Source organism: Artibeus jamaicensis, unplaced genomic scaffold, assembly GCF_021234435.1.
Source record: "Artibeus jamaicensis isolate MK-2021 breed Jamaican fruit bat unplaced genomic scaffold, CSHL_Jam_final contig_473, whole genome shotgun sequence".
Classification (NCBI taxonomy): Eukaryota; Metazoa; Chordata; class Mammalia; order Chiroptera; family Phyllostomidae; genus Artibeus; species Artibeus jamaicensis.
This window is the reverse complement of record NW_026521851.1, coordinates 342-19,872: the sequence shown is the minus strand read 5'-3', so window position 1 is coordinate 19,872 and position 19,531 is coordinate 342. Positions and strand designations below refer to the sequence as shown.

The following is a 19,531-nucleotide window of genomic DNA, read 5'->3' as shown; positions in this document are numbered from 1 at the left end:
CCGTCACAGGGGCTTGGAATGACCCGTTTTCCATACCTGACTCCCCGGCGTCTAGTCCTGTCTCTATGGCAGTGGCACAGAGGCTTAGAAAGTCCCAACTCCCGTACCTGATTCCCCAGTGTCCAGTCCCTTCGCTATGTCAGCAGAACAGGGGCTGAGACAGTCCCAGTTCCCGTAGAGGGATCCTCTGCCACCCAGGGCTGCCTCAGGGGTTTGGAGTGTCCAGGCTTCCGTACCTGACTCCCCGGAGTCCAGTCCCGTCGCTATGGCAGCGGCACAGGATTTGAGAGCTTCCCGGCTCCCATAGCTGGCTCCTCTGCTGCATCACAGGGGTTTGGAGAGTCCCGGCTTCCGTACCTGACTCCCTGGAGTCCAGTCCCGTCGCTATGGCAGCGGCACAGGATTTGAGAGCTTCCCGGCTCCCATAGCTGGCTCCTCTGCTGCGTCACAGGGGTTTGGAGAGTCCCGGCTTCCGTACCTGGCTCCCCGGAGTCAGGTCCTGTGGCTATGGCAGTGCGCCAACGTCCGTCCCGGCTCCCGTAGCTGGCTCCTCAGGGTCCAGGCCTGTCTCTATGGTGGCGTCACAGGGGCCTTTGGTATCCCAGCTCCTGCAACTGACCCTTCTGTTGCCCAGGCCGGTAGCTATGGCATCGGCACGAGGGTGTCCCCGCTCCGGTTCCTGACTCCTCTGTCTCCCAGGACCGTCACAGGGGCTTGGAGTGTCCGGCTTCCGTACCTGACTCCCCGGCTCCCAGGTCTGTTGCTCTGGCGGCAGCACAGGGGCCGCGTGAGACCCAGCTCCAGTAGCTGACTCTGCCGCCGTCTGGTGTTTCAGTGTCAGTCACAATCTCTGGTCTTTTAATTTCATAAATGCTGGGTAACCGATGGTTTATTGTGCTGTTTCTCTATAGATCTGCCAGGATTTTCACCCATGAGTACAGGAGCTAGTATCAGCTCCATCTTACTCCGTCACCATCTTCCCAGCATCGGAATGCTTATTTTTATTTTCTTGATTCTACTGCAAGCAAGAGACCATGGTTTAAATAATTCAGCTGATCAATCAGCTTAGGTAAGAAGTGCTGTGACTACTCATCTTGCATTTCACTCTTTTTTTTTAAGATTTTTATTTATTTATCTTTAGAGGGGGAAGGGAAGGAGAGAAGGAGAGAAACATCAATGTATGGTTGCCTTTCGTGCATCCCCTGCTGGGAACTGGTCTGCGGGGAACCGGTTTGCAACCCAGGAATATGCCCTGAAGGGGAATCGAACCTCGAGCCTCTGGTTTGCAGGCCTGTGCTCAATCCACTGAGCTACACCAGCCAGGGCTCATTTCATTCTTTTAAAAGAGAAGTAAGCAGCAATGCTGCACAATATCATAACAGTATTCATGATCAAGAGCTCAAAAATCTGATAAAATATGCGTATTAAAGACTGAATCTGCCCTGGCTGGCGTAGCTCAGTGGATTGAGCGCGGGCCTGCGAACCAGAGTATCGCAGTTCGATTCCCAGTCAGGGCACATGCCTGGGTTGCAGGCCAGTTCCCGGCAGGGGACGCATGAGAGGCAACCACACATTGATGTTTCTCTCCCACTCTTTCTCCTTCCCTTCCCCTCTCTCGAAAAATAAATAAAGAAAATATTTTTAAAAAAAGTTAAAAAAAAGACTGAATCTATTACATAGTTTTCTATTCCCTACTGATATTCATAGAGTAAATTTCTTTTCAACTTTCCTGAAATTGTAAAGTTTTATTGATGCTTGGCAAATCCTATTATAATAGGCCTTCTATTTTTTCAAATGTTTATTATTTCATTATTTACTGCCAGGTTTTGCGGAGTTGTCTAGGGAGTTGGTTAAAATTTCATGGTCTTTATGATCTTGAAAAATGGAGTACCTGTTGCTATATTTTGTGTTTTTCTTCTTTTCTTTTTATTTTCCAGTTGAGATATAGTTGACGCATAACACTGTATAGATTTAAGATATACAAGGAGTTCATTTTATGTATTTATATATTTTATTACAATTGCCATTGTAGCATTAGTTAACTCCTTGATCAAGTCTCATAATGATTACTTTTTGTGTGTGTGTGTTAAGAATAGTTAAGATATAGTCTCTCAGCATCTTTGAACTCTGTAATAAACTACTGTTGTCTGTAACTGCTATGATGTGCATTAGATCTTCAGGGTTTATTTATCTACTAGTCACAAGTTTCCTTAAGGTTACAGATTTGCAAGTGTGGATAAAGACTATATATCCTGTTGTTCTGGGGTTTTATTTATCAAGTAACATTTCTATTTCATTTTCACATTCTTTTTTCAAACATTCTTATTTTGAAATGTTGTTTGTGAGATAGACACTTGAAAGTAAATAATAAGTCAGTGGACTCCAAACACAAGATCTGCTCTCTGTTAATGCAGAATTTTTCTTAATTCTTTTGGCACATGTTTGATTTTCCTTCTAACTCAAAGTGGCTCTAATCGTGGTAAAGGTTTAATAGATCATTCTTCCAGTACAAGATGAATGAAGGTGCATTTGTGTTGAGGTCATCTCTTTGTCTGAAAATAGAGTAAAGACTTATGGATAATGCACATGAGATTATGTGCACAGTGAAGAATTTGTTTTTATGTTAAATTTTCACCACGTTTCTGTGCAAGATGTTAAATGTTGAACACATTTTGGGGCTAAAATTGAAATTGTGGTGTTAACTGGAAACCTAAAAATTAATGTACTCATTTTGGGGGTGAGGGAGGAAAGAGCATATATTCAGGTCTGAAGTAGAGTATCTCCAACCACCCCTGCATCACCCACCTTTCTCCATGTGCTCATTACCAATCACCGCACACAGCAGGCCTTCTAGGGGTAGCCATTATGCTGAACTCTGTAGCAATTTTTATTTGCTTATTTATAACTGATCATATGTATATATACATACATATATGTGTATATGGATATACATATATACATATGTGCATGTATATGTATATATGATCTAGTTACAAATAAGAGTAATAAAATAGTCATTTAAGTATAGTTGGTATGTAATATTATATTGGTTTCGGGTGTACAACATAGTGATTCTATAGTTATATATTTCACCAAGTCATTATCACACTAAGTCTAGCAACCATCTGTCATTGTGCAAATTATCACATTTCTATTGATTATTCCCTTCTAACTGTTTTACCTATTCCTCTGGTAGTTTGTTCTTTGTTTCCAGAAATCTGTTTTTGTATTGTTTGTTCACTTTTTTAAAGTATGTTTCATTTTTAATTTTTTAATTTTATTAATTATGCCATTACAGTTGTTCTATTTTCCCCTCTTCATTCCCCTCCATCCTGCACCCCCACCCCCCTCTAGTTTATGACCATGTGTCTCAAGTTCTTTAGATTCTATATTTCCCCTACTATTCTTACCCTCCCTGTATCTATTTTCTATCTACTGTCTGTGCTACTTATTTTCTGGACCTTCTCCTTCTCTCACTCCCCTGTTGCTAACCCTTCATGTGATCTTCATTTCTATGGTTTGCTCCTGATATAGCTGTTCTCTTAGTTTGCTTTTGTTTTAGGTGTGGTTGTTAATAACTGTGAATATGCTGTCCTTTCACTGTTCATATTTTTTATCTTCTTTTTCTTACATAAGTCCCTTTAACATTTCATATAATAAGGGCTTGGTGATGATGAACTCCTTGAACTTGATCTTATCTGAGAAGCACTTTATCTGTCCTTCCATTCTAAATGAAAGCTTTTCTGGATAAAGCAATCTTGGTTGGAGGTCTTTGGTTTTCATGACTTGGAATACCTCTTTCCAGCCCCTTCTTGCCTGTAAGGTGTCTTTTGAGAAATCTGCTGACAGTCTGATGGGAACTCCTTTGTAGGTAACTGTCCCCTTATCTCTTGCTGCTTCTAGGATTCTCTCCTTCATTTTAATCTTGGCTAATATAATGATGATGTGCTTTGGTGTGTGCCTTCTTGGGTCGAACTTCTTTGGGACTCTCTGAGCTTCCTGGATTTCCTGGAAGCCTATTGCCTTTGCCAGAATGGGGAAGTTCTCCTTTATTATTTGTTCAAATAAGGTTTCCCCTCGTGGCTGTTCCTCTTCTCCTTCTGGTACCCCTATAATTAGGATGTTGGAATGTTTAAAGATGTCCTGGAGGCTCCTTAGCCTCTCCTCATTTTTTGAATTCTTGTTTTTTTTTTAAAAAATATATTTATCTTTAGAGGGGAAGGAGAGAGGGAAAGAAACATCAATGTATGGTTGCCTCTATTGTATCCCCTGCTGGGAACTGGCCTGTAGGGAACTGGCTTGCAACCCAGGCATGTACCCTGACTGGGAATTGAACCGTGATCCTCTGGTTCACAGACCTGACCTCAATCCTCTGAGCTATACCAGCCAGGGCAAATTCTTGTTTCTTTATTCTTTTCTGTTTGATCGTTTTTTTCTTCCTTCTGGTCCGCTCCCTTGATTTGGTTCCCAGTTTTCTTTCCATCACTATTGTTTTCCAGTGCATTTCCCTTCTTTTCAATTAGTTTAGCCTTCATATGTTCCTCTAATTTGTGGCTAAAATCAACCAGTTCTATGAGCATCCTGATCACTAGTGTTTTGAACTGTGCCTCTGATAGTTTGGCAATTTCTTGTTCACTTTGATTTATGGGCTCTGGGGTTTTGAGTTCTTCTTGAGCCATGTTTTGGTCTGTTTGCACCTTTTACATATGAGGAGCGGAGCCTTTGGTGTTTACCAGGGTGGGGCCACCCAGGTTTCTGGGTTGCGATACTGTATGTGGGGCAGGGTCAAAGGGGGGCAATAGCGGTCCCCTCTGGTGCTTCATGCTGCTGGGGCCTGCATGGTCAATCTCACTGCTTGCTCCTTGAATGTGTGACTGCGGTCAGCCTTCTGCCTTGTGCCCTCAGTGGGTCTGCCCATCGCTACTCCACACCTGGGATCCTCCCAAGGCTGCCTGGGTGCCTGGGTCATGCCTGGGTCACAGTCCTGGTTCGGTCTGGTGGGTCTTTCCTACCTGACCCCGCTCCACTGTTGGCTTTGCCCCTCTTACCGGTCTGGCTGAAAGGGTCGCTGTTGTCAGACTTCCATATAGTTCAATTTTCTGTGGTTCGGCTGCATTTTTGTTGCTAAAACTTTATTGTTTTTAAACTTGGTTGTGGGAGAAGGCACAATGTTTCCACCTACACCTCCATCTTGGTGGAAGTCCGGCTTACCAGTTTTATTAAATGCTTTTATTTACTTAAAAAAATTTAAAAATTATTTAATTATTGTTCAAGTACAGTTTTCTGTTTTTAAGATCTGATTTTTATTTAACCAGTTTTCCCTATAGTTCTGTTTTTAATTTATTGATTTCCATGTCATCATCCCAAATTTGCTTGCTTTGGTTTTAATTTATCTCTTCTAATTTCATAAGGTAAAAACTTAGGTTAGATCTTTTCTTTTTTTTCCCCCTGCTTTTAATACTATTTCCTCTGAGCACTGTGTTAGCTGTATCTCACAAATTTTTATGCATTGTGTTTTTATTTTCATTTAGTTCAAGATGTTTTTGACTGTGGTTGAAAATTTATCTTAGACTCATGTGTAGTTTAATTTCTAAATATTTGACATTTTCAGTTTATTTGGCTTCTGTTACTGATATTTAATATAATTCTGTTATAATATGTAAACATAATTTTTACAATTTCTATGCCTTTAACTTTTCCTCTCATTATTGTATTGCACAGAGTATGATCTATTTGTTAACCAGTGCTGTTGTGAAGAATGTGTGTTCTGCTGTAACTGGCTTGTTTCTTCCATGTCAGTTAATGAGGCTTGTTGATTGTTTAGGTGTCTATATTTGTATTTATTATCTGTTCACTTATTTTATCATTTACTAAAAGGGAAGTCTTGATTTTTTCAACTATAATTGTACAATCATTTATTTCTTCTTTCAAACCTATCTGGTATTCTCTCTTCTTTTGAAGCTCACTTGTTAGGTTATAGTCATTTTTTATTGTTAGTTATTCAGAATATTTTTTGAAAATACACTTTTAGCATGAGTTAATTTTTCACTTATTACTTATAATATTCCTTGCATGAATTCTACTTTATCTGAGATCAGTATAATTATGCCAGGTATTTTTAGTTAGTGTTTTCATGATGTATAGTTTTTCATACTGTTACTTCCAACCTATCTATATACCCATGTATATACCCATATGTATTTATAGGATTCTTATAAAGTAAATGTGGTTGCATGTATGACAATCTGTTTCTTTAATCTGGTTTATTTAGTCACATTTAAAATGATTATTAATAATGAAGCATTAAATTACTATTTAGCATATTGCTGCTTTCTATTTGTTCCATTTATCTTTAACTATTTCTTTCCCCTTTAAATGCCTTTTTGGATTTATTTGAGCATATTTTTGTTATTCAATTTTATCTTTTTTCTTTGAAGTTCTTATACCTCAAAATTTTATTGAGTTTTAAACTTAGGTTTTATAATATACATTTAAAAATAATTCACAAAAGGAACAAGCAAGCAAAGAATAGCCAAAGACATTGAGATTGAGAACAGGCTAACAGTGATCAATCAGAAGGAAGAGGGGAAGGAATAGATGAGGGAAAGGGTGAAGGGTGTTCAGGAACAATTATGAAGAACACACGGACAACAACAAAAGGGAGTAGAAATGGGGGAGGGAGGTGGGGATGGCTGGGGTAGTGGGGAGAGGTGGAGGGAAAAGGCAGAAAACTGTACTTGAAAAACAATAAAAAAAGAAAAGAAAAATAAAACTAATCCAGTTTGTCCTCAAATAACAGTATATCATTCACATATTGTATAGGGAACTTACACAATAGTGTATTTTCAATTTTTGATTACTATATATTGTGTTATTGTTGTCATATATTCTAGTTTTATGTAAATTATTATTACCAAATATACTGTTAGGATTATTTAAGTATTAAGTTTACTTTTAGAGAAATTAAAATAAATAAATTCTACTTTAACTCACATTTTTCATTTCTGATACTTTTTATTTCTTCATATAGATAGATACACCTTTCTGACTTTTAATATATTCCCTCTGACCACAAAGCTTCTTCTACCATTTCTGAAATATTTGGACTTCTGGCAATGAGGTTGGACTACTGCCAACCCTGCTCTCCCTGCTTCTGCAGCCCCCAGGGTTCCAAACTCATTCGCTTTTCCACTTAGCTTTTAGCAGTTCATTCAATATTTCTAGCTAAACTTTCTTTTTTTAAAATTGTTGTTCAATACAGTTGTCTGCATTTCTCCCCCACTATTCCACTGCACCCTACCCATCCCCACCTCCCTCCCCTGGTCCCGCCCCCTTGGTTTTGTCCCTGTGTCCTTTACAGACATTCCTGAAAACCTTTACCCCTCCCCACCCTAATGTTTCCCCCCGACCTTCCCTCTGTTTAATGTTAGTTTGTTCTTCATTTCAATGTCTCTGGTTATGTTCTGCTTGCTTGTTTGTTTTGATGATTAGGATCCACTTAAAGATGAGGTCATATGGCATTTGTCTTTTACTGCCTGGCTTATTTCACTAAGTGTAATGCTTTCTAGTTCCATCCATGCTATTGCAGAAGGTAGGGGCTCCTTCTTTCTTTTGGCTGTGTAATATTCCATCCTATAAATGTAGCATAGTTTTTTAATCCATTCATTTACTGCTGGGCACTTAGGTTGCTTCCATCCTTGGCTATTACAGTGGAATTACCAGGTTTAAAGGCAGTTTCGTTTTCAGTTTTCTGAGGAAATTCCATACTGTTTTCCACAGTGGCTGCACCAGGTTGCATTCCCACCAACAGTGCACTAGGGTTCCCTTTTCTCCACTTCCTCTCCAAAACTTGTTTGTTGATTTGTTTATGATGGCCATTCTGACTGATGTGAAGTGATATCTCATTGTGGTTTTACTTTGCATCTCTCTGATGTCTAGTGTTGCTGAGAGTCTGTTCAAGTTCTTCGCCCATTTTTTAACTGGGTTGCTTGTCTTCCTAGAGTGGAGTTTTGTGAGTTCCTTATGTATTTTGGAGATCAAACCCTTGTGTGAGGTATCATTGAAAAATATGTTTTGCCATACAGTTGGTTCTCTTTTCATTTTTAATGCTATTTACTTTAGCCATGCAGAAGCTTTTTATTTTGATGAGGTCCCATTTGTTTATTCTTTCCTTTATCTCCCTTGCTCTAGGGGACACATCAGTGAAGATGTTGCTGCATGGAATGTCTGAAATTTTCCTGCCTATGTTCTTCTCTAGGTCTTTTATGGTGCTACAACTTACATTTAAGTCTTTTATTCACATTGAACTTATTTTTGTGTATGGTACAAATTGGTAATCGAGTTTCTTTTTTTTTTTTTTTTTTTTTTGCATGTACCTGTCCAGGTCTCCCAATACCATTTGTTGAAGAGACTATTTTTACTCCATTTTATGCTTCTTCCCCATTTGTCAAATATTAATTAACCATAGAGACTTGGGTTTATTTCTGGGCTCTCTATTCTGTTCCATCGGCCTATGTGTCTGTTTTTATGCCAGTACCAGGCTGTTTTGATTGGAGTGGCCTTGTAATACAGTCTGGTACTAGGTATTGTGATCCCTCCTACTTTTTCTTTCTCAAAATTGCTGCAGCTATTTGGGGTCATTTATGGTTCCATATAAAATTTTGAAATACATTTTTTTTGTCTTATGTGGAATGTGACAACATCTCCTTCAGGTATGAAAAAGCTTAAGTTCTGTTTCTTTCTGCTGGTGCATGTATCTTTGAAGATTTCTTATTAGATGTATGATTTGTGATCCTAGTTCTTTTAGAAGTTCAAGAAAAGTCATTAACTGGTTATTAGTCCAGTATTTTTCTTATTGCAAGGGTGGGTTGACACGTTCCAGCTCTCTACATCTCCTTGCTGAATCTGGAAATGCAAGTATCTGTGTTTTGAATTTCTATATTTTATAATTTTTCAAATATCCTTGACCTTTTCAAATTCTGCCCCGAATTGATTATTGTTTCAATTTTCTTCAGTGTTGTTTCAGGCCTGAATCAGGCAGGGGAAGCAAGGCAGCCAAGAGATTAGGGGACTTTTTACAGATAGGATGAGTACTCAGGCTATGACAAAACTGAGGGGTGAGGGTCTTTTGTCTCTTCCTGATAATCCCTTAAGTCCTTCCCTGATGGCCCCTTCAGTGAAAGTGCCTGTTTTAAGTTGTTCCTTCCTTGTGGAATCTTATCAGTCACCGATTATCCAACCATCCTCCAGAGGCTGAGCAGGGTGAAGTAAACTGGGCAGAGGCTGTGCCCCTGCCAGAAGGATAAGTTTGGTGTCATTAGTGGCTTATGGTCCCAAGGTCTCCTAGCCATGCTGCCTTTTTGCCTGTAGGCAAGTTCACAGATCCTGAAACCAGGCAGAATGGTTCCCAGCAACTCAGAAATAAGCTTGGAGAAGAGAGTTACTGTCAGGTGGAAAGGCTTTGCATGAAGACGCTCTGTATAACTGGCCAGGTTTTTCTCATCTTTAAAATTAAGGTGCCTTATTAAATTGGCTCTAAGGTTGTTTCCATGATAAAAAAAAGAACTATAATCATAAATCATAGTCCAGAGCATTATGGATTGAGATACTATAATTTAAATTTGATAAACTAAGTGGATTGTAAAGAGGAGTGTTAGACACCATATCTCTTCTTGGGTCTGGACAGGAAATGAGAAAACTGGTCAGATCTCATTTCTGCTTGCTCTTTTCTTCTTCAGAGAGCCCATAGCAAGAGTTTAGGGACAAGTATAATTACTTATGTACATAACAGCTATCTGCCTTGACAGTGAACTTCTGAAGAGGATTCAGGTTTCGCTATTTTCTTGATTCTCAAAACTCACCAAGATACAGGCTTTTTGTCCAAATAAACAATGATGTTCTTTTTCTCATGTTTGCCCTTTCAGATAGTGACTTTTGAGTTTTGTTTGAGAAACAATGTCATATTCCTGATGCTGGAATGACAGGTGATCCTCATTTTCCATACTACAATGTGCAACCCTATCATACCATCCTCAATTCCAGCGGCCCATACATACATACAGCAGGGAAGCAGCTAACCACTTTCCTCCAAGTCAGATTATTTATTTCTATTTTTGTTTCTTTTATTGTTTTAAAATTAATTTATTGTGACAGTTCAATTACATTTGTCCCCATTTTCCACCATGGTCCTCCCCTGCCCTGCCCACCACCCATCTCCCACATCCAGTTCTCCCCACAGTTGTCTTTGTCAGTGAGTCCTTTATACATGTTTCTTGACTATGCCCTTCTTCTTCTTTTATGTTATTCCTGTCCCTGCTCCCCTCCCATTACTATCACTTTCTTCTTCATTTCCATGTCTCCTGTTCTATTTTATTTACTTGTTTTTGTTGTTGTTGTTGATGAGGTTCCATTTATAGGTGACATCATGGTATTTGTCTTCTGCTGCCTGGTTTATTTCACTTAGCATAATGCTCTCCAGATTCATTGAAGTTGTCAAAAAGAGTAAGAGTTCTTCCAGTTTTTTCTCCTGCATAGCATTTCATTGTGAAAATGCGCACCATTTTTGATGCATTCATTTGGTGATGGGCACTCAGGCTCTCTCCAGCACTTGATTATTGTGAATTGTGCTGCTGTGTACACGAGGGTGCATATGTTCTTTGAATTGGTGTTTCAGGGTTCTTAGGATATAATCACAGCTGTGGAATTGCCAGGTCAAAAGGCTGTTACATTTTTAGTTTTTTCAGGTCATTCATATAGTTTTCCTTAGTGTCTTAACCATTAACAGGGTACTAGGGTTTGATTTGCTTCACATCATTGCTAGCACTTGCTGATTGTTGTTTCTATAATGGCCATTCGGACCAGGCTGAAGTGGTATCTCATTATTATTTTACTTTGAATCCTGTGATGGCTACTGATGCTGATCACTGTTCCACATAGCTCTGGGCCTTCTGTATGTCCTCCTTGGAGAAGGTCCTGCTCAGGCTCTTGGGCCATTTAGAAATTGGATTGTTTGTCTTCTTGATGTGGAGTCATGTGAGTTCCTTACATATTTTGGAGGTTAAACTCTTATCTGAGGTTTCACTGGCTAATTATTTTCCAATATGGTTTGTTTATTTTTGTTTGAATAATGTTTTCTTTAGCTGTGCAGGAACTTTTAAATTTGATGTGGTCCTATGTGTTTATTTTTTCCTTTATATCCCTTGCCCTATGGGTGTATTGGTGAAAATATTACTGTGTGGGATATCTGGTATAGTTCTGGTTATGTTGTCCTCTAGATCTTTTATGATGTCATGACTTATATTTAAGTCTTTCCTTTATCTTGAACTTATTTTCATGTATGCAGTAAGTTCGTGGATTAGTTTCATTTCTTTGCATGTACCTGTCCAGATCTTCCAACACCATTTGTTGAAGAGGCTATTTATACTCTACTTTGTGCTCCTGTCCCTTAAACTAATGTTAGTTGAGCATAGAGACAGGGCTTTATGTCTGGGTTCTCTACTGTCTTCCATTGAACTATGTGTCTGTTTCTATGCTTGTATCAGACTGTACCTGACATTAGTGGCTTTGTAACATAATTTGACCTAAGGTAGTATGCCCTCTCCTACTTTGTTCTTCTTTCTCAAAATCGCTGAAGCTATTTGAGGTCATTAATGGTTCCATACAAATTTTTGAAATCTTTGTTTTCTGTGAAATATATCACTGGTATTTTAAGAGAGATTGTGTTGAATCTGTTAATTGCATTGGGTAATATGGATATTTTAATGATGTTAATTATGCTAATGCATGAAGATGATATATTCTTCAGTTGATTTGTGACTTCCTTAATACTTTTCTTCAGTGCTGTGCAGATTTCTGAGTACAGACTTCCACATTCTTGGTTATGATTATTCCTAAGTCCTTTACTATTTTTTTGTTGCTATAGTGAATGGGATATTTTCCTACTTTCTGTTTCTGATAGTTCATTGATGGTGAGAAAAATGTCTTTGATTTTTGACTATTGTCTTTGTACTTTGCAGTTTGGTGAAATTTGCTTAGTAGGTTGAGTATATTTTTGGTGGACTCCACATTTTCTATGTAAACTATCATGTCATCTGCAAACAATGAGTTTTCCTTCCCCCTTTCCAATTTCAATGCCTTTTATTTCTTTGTCTTACCTGATTGGTGTGGTTAGAACTTCCAATACCAGTTGAATAGAAGTGGTGAAAGTGGACACCATTGCCTTGTACCTGATATAGTGTGAACAGTTTACATTTGTTCCATTGAGTATGATGTTGACTGTAGGTTTCTCATATATGGCCTTTATTATGGTGAATATGGTTCCTCTACTCCCACTGAGAATTTTTTTTATCACAAACATGTGCTGTCCTGTACAAAGTGCTTTTTCTCCATCTATTGACAAATCATGTGGTTTTCGTCTTTTCTTTGTTTATTGATATATTATGTTTCTGGATTTGCAAATATGGTGCCATCTTTGCATTTCTGGGACCAGATGATTTTATCAGCTCAAGATTATTTAAACACACATCAAAGACTTGTGCCTGCTCATTTTTTGAAAGGTCCTCGTGGTCCTACTTGTCTTGCATCCTTGTAGGAAATACAAATCTGAGCAGCTGAGAAGGCAGCATCACCTGATATTTGGAAAAGGTAGGACCCATCTGAGGACAAAGCAGGCCAGAGTGGCTGGGCGTCATGCTAACATCACACCTTTAAGATTATCAGGGAGCCACTGGCCAGTCTAATGTAGCATTCCCTCACTTTTTACTAATGCCCACCATTAAATCCACATTTCCCTATAAATAATCCCCAATTGTGAGCAAAAGGAAAGAGAATTTTTAGTTGTTGATTGAAGAAAGTATTCAAAAAGTGTTATCTTTATACTATTAAAATTTTGTTTTCTGTGCCATTATCAGATAGATGAGGTGTTTTGGATTTTTGATTCATAATGGTGAATAGAAAGAAAATACCAGTCTGAATTTGAGACAAATGAAAAAAATGGCATTCATTGTGCAGATGAAGATAGTCATGATTTTCAGGAAATGCCTCGCATTTTTTCATCAATGTGGAATAATTCCTGTGCACCACACTGTGGAGCTTTCCAAAGAGTTTCTTTTCCCATGTTTTCATTTCCATTTCCTCCAGTGTTTTCTTTTCCATTTCCTTCACCCTTTGCAAAGTGCTGGTCTGAGTTTGTGCTTGGGAAGTTGAGACAGAGCAATGTAGAGGAATCCTAAACCATTATTCTTGTCATTGTTACACTAAATGCCCATCACCCCTTGGCACTATCTTAATTAGCCTTGTATCTACATTTTTCACGAAGACACAAAAGACATGCTCATTAGGTGTTAGGGTAACACAAGGCCAGGGAGGGTAATAGGTGCATTTGGAATGGCAATTGATATTCTAGGTCTCCATTACACAGATCATTTTTTTTTGTGGAACATTACTGAGTTCTCTTAGCTCAGTAACCGGCTCTGTCTTTGCAGAGAACCAATGATGTTCTTTTGAAGGTGCTGCATGAGTCCAGCTATAACATGTACAGAGTCAAGATGCACCAGACAGACACTACAATATAAAGAATGTCTTAGGTGAGAGCTGGCCCAGCGGTTCTCCACACCCAGGAACCTGAAGTGACATGAAAGGGCCAACCATCTAGGCTCAAGTATGGGGATGGCTCCCTGATGGCCCTCCTAGTGCTCTAACGTGTCCCACTATCCCATGCTCACAGGAATCTGGACCTCCATTTCTCCAACCAGCTATATAGGACAGGAGAAAGACATTCCTCACATGTTTGTGGGAATATTAAAGAAAAATATGTTACCCCTCACAGTAGAGCTCACAAACATTAGCATTTTGCTCTATTTGTTTTCCTATCACCCCACTATTCTGCTGTAGTAATCAGCTCCATTGTCCTTTCAGACCTTAAAATCTTATACACTATTACATTGAATTAGGAAGGGTTCTACATAAAATTAAGTAAAAGTCATATGTAGGATTATTTCTCTATACCTTTTCAGTTCACAGAGCACAGCAAACCATTGTAATTTTGCCTATTTAGGAAATGTGACCTCATTCATATCTGTACTATCTCATAAAGGAGGTAGTTACCAAAGTATTCATTCATTCACTGATTTTGGACTGTGACAATCCTCAGTTCTGAATCTACTTCAGCAAAGCTGCCAGAAACATCCTCACTGTGTCACAACAGACTGTATCTGTGTGCCAGAACTGACATAAGTCAGAACTGCAGGTTAGTTGGAGGGTTTCTGATGCTTACTGTCTGGGTACTGTGTTTGTCTTTCTAGAGATTCAGTGAAGACATCCAGAAGAACTAATGAACTGGTTTAACTACTCTACCATGCTAGACAAGGGGGAGGTATTCATTCCCTAACACAAGAACATGCACCTATGTGAGAGCTAGCTCAGGTGGGTCTCCCATCTATGACCCCAAGATTACATTCAGGTGCCCAGGAGCAAAGTCAATTTGGGGACCCTCCCCAGGGAACCCAATGGCATTTTGTACACTGACCCACAGTGCCATGTCCTCAGGAATCTGGATCCTATTTTCCTGCTCTAGCTAAAATTGAGAGTAGAAAGAAAATACTTGTTGTAATAGGAATATTCAGAAACATATTGTTTGTCACAAGATAACAATCATATTTGTACTTTTCTTATTCTTTTTGGATTTTTTAAAACTATCTGACCCACTTGTCCTGCAGAGCAGAGAATTCAACAGTCATTGCAGTCTGTCTCCAACAAAGGTGGTTGCTTGCCACAGCTATGCAGCCTCTCAGTGCTGGCAGACATTGTGTCATTCATCTCAGGTGGCCTGTCAGCAGTCCTGCCAGAGCACTTATGTGTGTCCCATGGAACTGCGCATATTGCTGAGGATGTCATAGCATAGGACCCCATGGGTTATGTAAAGAATGCATACTGAATTTTTCACAATTCCAGAGAATAAGAGTTGGAGTGTGGTTGTGGGCATGGCTAGCTCCTTTTGGGAGGTTTCTCCCATGCTCATTCATGGTTGTCCCTAACTCTGGGTTACACACATCCCTTCTGTGCCTCCTTGTCTCCTCCCCTCCTCTCTACAGTCACTTGTCACATTGGGTTAAGACTCACTTCACTGAATTCACTTGGACTTAATAACCTCCTTTACGAGATACAAATGTAGGCATATTTTGAAGATCTAGAGGTTCCAAAGACTTGGAATTTTGGTGACTGTCCTAAGACCACAATGTGTGCCTGTACTATCTTTATCTGGAAAGATATGCACATGTAAAATTCAGCACCCAAACTCAGATTCTAAAATGAAAGCTGCCATTACAGTGCCAGAAGAACTTTTGTGATAATGGCTGCTACCTTTTACCCACCAAGTGTTTCTTATTCATTTATATTTGGAGGAATGTGGGGAAAATACAGACAACTGTAACTGAATAAGAATGAAACAATAGAAAAAAATTACCAATCTGATTATAAAGTGTCCAAGGCAATCCCAGTATTCTCTGGTTTTCATTTTTTCTCCAGCATAATTTGTCTCACCTGTCAGCTTGTCTCCATTCTCAGAAATGGGACCTAGCTGAGTCATCTGCTTCAACTGCTGCCTGGTGACCAGCTTTCTCCATTATAGTATCACCAGGAATTTGCCCCTGTGCTGTTTCTGCATCTCAGAGTGACTTTTATTGTGCAAGATAGAAAAATAAGTGTCATTTGGGAAGTCACTGGATTTCATAGCCTATGTATATTCATCTTGTACACAATTCCCAGTCAGGGACAGTGTTTTCCACCCATAGGTGGCTTTCCAACCAACTGTGTCAGGAACAGATAAGTATCAGGTAGGTAAGAGAAATGCTATGCATTGCTAGATTTGGACATTTCTCAGTTCTAAACCACATGACCTTCCCCAGCCATTCCCCATGCTCAAGCCTGTTTGATTTCTTCTCTATAATGAGAGTGTTGTTTGATGTTCCATGGGTGGAACGCTCTTCATAAGTCTATGACTACAGAAACTCTAACACTCCTCATCTTAAAAAATATGCCTATACAGGAAAAATGAAATCAATACCCACATTCCACCAAAACTCAATAGTACTTTTAAAACCTAATGATAAAATCCTATTTCGCATGGATACTCCTCACCTTTCTCTTGCACACATCCCAGGTGGCCTGACAGTTTGGGATGAGCTCCAGACCTCAGCCCTCCTGTGTATTCATGGTGATGTCACTGACTAGATGACAATCCTAGTCCCACACATGTTGCAGCTAAGTTCCTCTTGAAATTTCTAGAAGCCTGCAGAATGCAGCTTCAGAATGCCTCCCTGGGCACACTGAAGAATTTGGCAGAATTCCTGACTCCAATTATTTAGAGTGGAAACATTTCTCCACCTACTCGCCTTCATGACCATGCTCCCATCCTTCTCCTGAGCTCCAGTGCTCTGGGAAGGTCTGCTAACCCAATGAGCAAGTGCCCCCTTTTCAGAACAGCTCTGATTTTATCCACTGAAACCAGTGTGCCATAATCATGTCACCACATCTCACAGGGCCTCAAATAGTTCCTTTGTGATGCGGGGTGACAGAAGACAAACCACATAATGCTCTCACAGGGACTACTGTGGGGACAATCCAGGCAGGTTTTGACTGGTACCTGGCTCTGCAGACAGGCCTTCTGGATGTTCTGTGGCAGTTTGTGTCAATTATTTTTTGTTCTGTCCACCACGGAAACTCTCCTGCCTCACCCATCATGACCTGTGGCATTTTTGTTGTGAAAAGCAAGTGGAAGCAATCTGTCAAGATACTGGAGGAATCTCTTCACTAATTTTTGTACTTGTTTTTGGTATTTTGCCATTAGAAATCTCTGGAGGTAGAAGGGGTTCCCAGGCTCACTCAGATAGCTGGGATAGTTCTGCTTGGACTTTATTTCACTGACAATTTGTATGAAGTACCAAGTACAAGTAGGTCCTACTAGGGGCAGTTAGCATAACTCAGTGAATGAAGCAGACAATATCCCAGGGCTTCAGTTCTACTCAATGAATAAGTCATTCACAACAGATATCTTTTTCAGGTCTTGTCCTTTATCCATTAGTTGTGATACAATTAAGATCTTCAGGGCACCTGAAGCCCAACTTGCTAATTACGACAATGGACAGTCATTAAGGTATGTGATAAAAAGTTGGGTGGTGATTGGGTCCTGAAGAGAGACCTCCTGTGTTGAGAGGACACTGGTAATGGCAAGGAAGTTCTGTCAGCAAGGAGATCTTATAGATCTGATTCCCAAGGGAGGCCTGAGCTCAGGTGGATCCTCTCCAAAGAGGACAGAATTAAGAGAATGATGGATGGGGTCTCTGCCCTCATACAATCAGAAGAAGGCTGGGCTGTGTTTTGCCCTATGGTCCCAAACGCTCCACACTCCACTCCCACTCAGCCTGCCCTTCCCCATAGTCAACCCTTCTCACCCAGCTCGAAACAGGAGATGTGGCTAGAGCCTGCTCAGCAACCTACATATAATTTCAGTGTAGATGAGCCGGTGATGAATGGATGCGGTAGGCAGTGAATAGACCTTGAAAAGAAATGTCAATGGAAAGAAAAGACTCACAGGGTCTCCATGATAAACCTTCTGCATTGCCAGACTATCTCTTCCAAGGACAGCCACACAGGTGTCAGGATCAGCGTTTCACTGTCTCCTGGTTGGTCATGGGCATGCACAGAGGCCCTCTCCAAAACAAGATTTACCTGGGATGGTGCGTTGAATTAGCATTCCAGACTTTGACTCTGATGCCCAACTGCTTCTCCCCAGGGCCATGGCTTCCACAGTGGGAACCTATACAGACCAGGTGCAATGGTTTGTCAAGCCCCTACATTTGTCCTTGCTCTGACTGAAGTAGGCCTTGGTGCAGGTAAGTGTCCCTACTTCAGAGCATCTGTGCCAGGCCCACCTTCTTTCTGTGGATCTGGAGTATCCAGACCCATAGGATGCAACACCAAAATGTGTGGGAACTGCAGCCTAGGAAAATGATCTGGAAAGTGGTTGTTCATGGGCAGGAGTTCCCTCAAAGGCACAGGCAACATTCCTGTCTCTGTAAAGGAAAGTGGAAATCAGATATGCATTTAAATCTGCTTCTTTCAGATGCTCCAGATCCACCTGCAGAACTCTGACATACTGCACAGACACAGGAACCATGTGCTCAAAGACTAGCATTTTTTTCAGCTACAGGGCTCACTTTGGCTAGTCCCAGTATCAAGTGGTACCAGAAGCCAGGATGCAGCATCTTTTCAAGGAGCATGTCCTCAGGGAGTTGTTAAATGAGTTCAGTTACTGTACCTCCCTGGACAAGTGGAAGATGCATGAGGCCAAAGAGACCAGACAATGCTATGCTGAGGTGAAAGATAGCCAAGACAGATCTCTATGCCCATGACTTTGAGATTATATCCCAATGCCGTGGAACAGACTCATTCTGTGGGCCTCCCCCCAGGGACTGCCAATTCTTTTCCCTACAGTTTTCCACAAGTCCTAGTTAATAAGCAGTCTCATTGCACATGGTTTTTAAAGGTATTTTGTTTGTCTCTGCTGTACATTATGATTGATGTAAACTCGGTCTCCCAATAAACTCATTGTTTAACGTTCTGTTGTGAGTTAATCTCAGAATCGGAAAGCTGCCAACAGGGCAGCAGAGCTCCGTATCCGGTTCTCCACCTGGCTGAAGCCCCGCTGCAGTTAGGAGAGAAAAGAGGCTGCGCGGCAGGCAGCTGTGCCAGTTCCAGAAACGGTGAGCAGCCTGGGGGCCATGAAGATGGCTGCCTCCAGAGCAGAAGAAGGCGGTGTTCACTGGTGCGTTCCGGGCGGGCTGCTTAATTTCCCACTTCCAACGGGCTCTGCTCCTCCCTCTGCTGCTGGCAGCTGGGTGAAGGCAGAGTGCAACTTCCCCGATGCCGGGCTCCTGGCGGAGAGAAGCCCGGGACCAGATAGTGTGCGGTGCAGCTGTCCCAGGACCGCCTTAGGCGGCAAAAGTTTGAGCTCACGCCAGAGTCGCGCACGCTGTGGGTCCTGGGCCCGGCCGACCCAGACCCAGGCGCAGGCGCGCACGCAGAGGCCTTAAGCGGAGGGTGGTGTTGCTGGTGTTGGAGGGAAGTGAAAAGGCCCAGGGTGGAGGATCTGAACCTCCCACAGTCCACGGGGTGTTCCATTACCCAGCATCCTTGTGGGAGGGAGGGAAGGAGGCCTGCTTCCCCTGGACTTTCCTTGACGTGGGTAGAGGAGGAGAGGACCAAGGAGAAGAGGACTCTTGCTCTTTGTAATAACGGAAAGCTGACCATTCTTACCCGATGCGGTGCGTATTTTCTTTCTTTTTTTTTTTTTTTTATTTTTATTTAGTTACTTTTCAAGTACATTTTTTTTCCCCTTCCCCCCCCCCCCCCCCCGCCCGGTCTCCCCCCTCCCTCCCATTCCCCCCCCCCCCAGTCCTCAACTCTGTGTCTTTCATACTTGTTCCTCAAAATCCCTCCCCCTTTTTCCCCTTAAGTTCCCTTCCCTCTCTCCCCC

General features: G+C 41.0%; 1 long non-coding RNA gene across 1 annotated transcript; it reads left to right on the top strand.

Annotated features, from left to right (window-relative positions):
* The first annotated feature begins 17,064 nt into the window (after positions 1 to 17,064).
* On the top strand, positions 17,065 to 18,611 carry LOC119062829 (uncharacterized). Its single transcript, XR_005085058.2, has 3 exons — positions 17,065 to 17,149; positions 17,789 to 17,888; positions 18,119 to 18,611. It is a non-coding gene; the product is annotated as an uncharacterized LOC119062829 (long non-coding RNA).
* Positions 18,612 to 19,531: the final 920 nt, after the last annotated feature.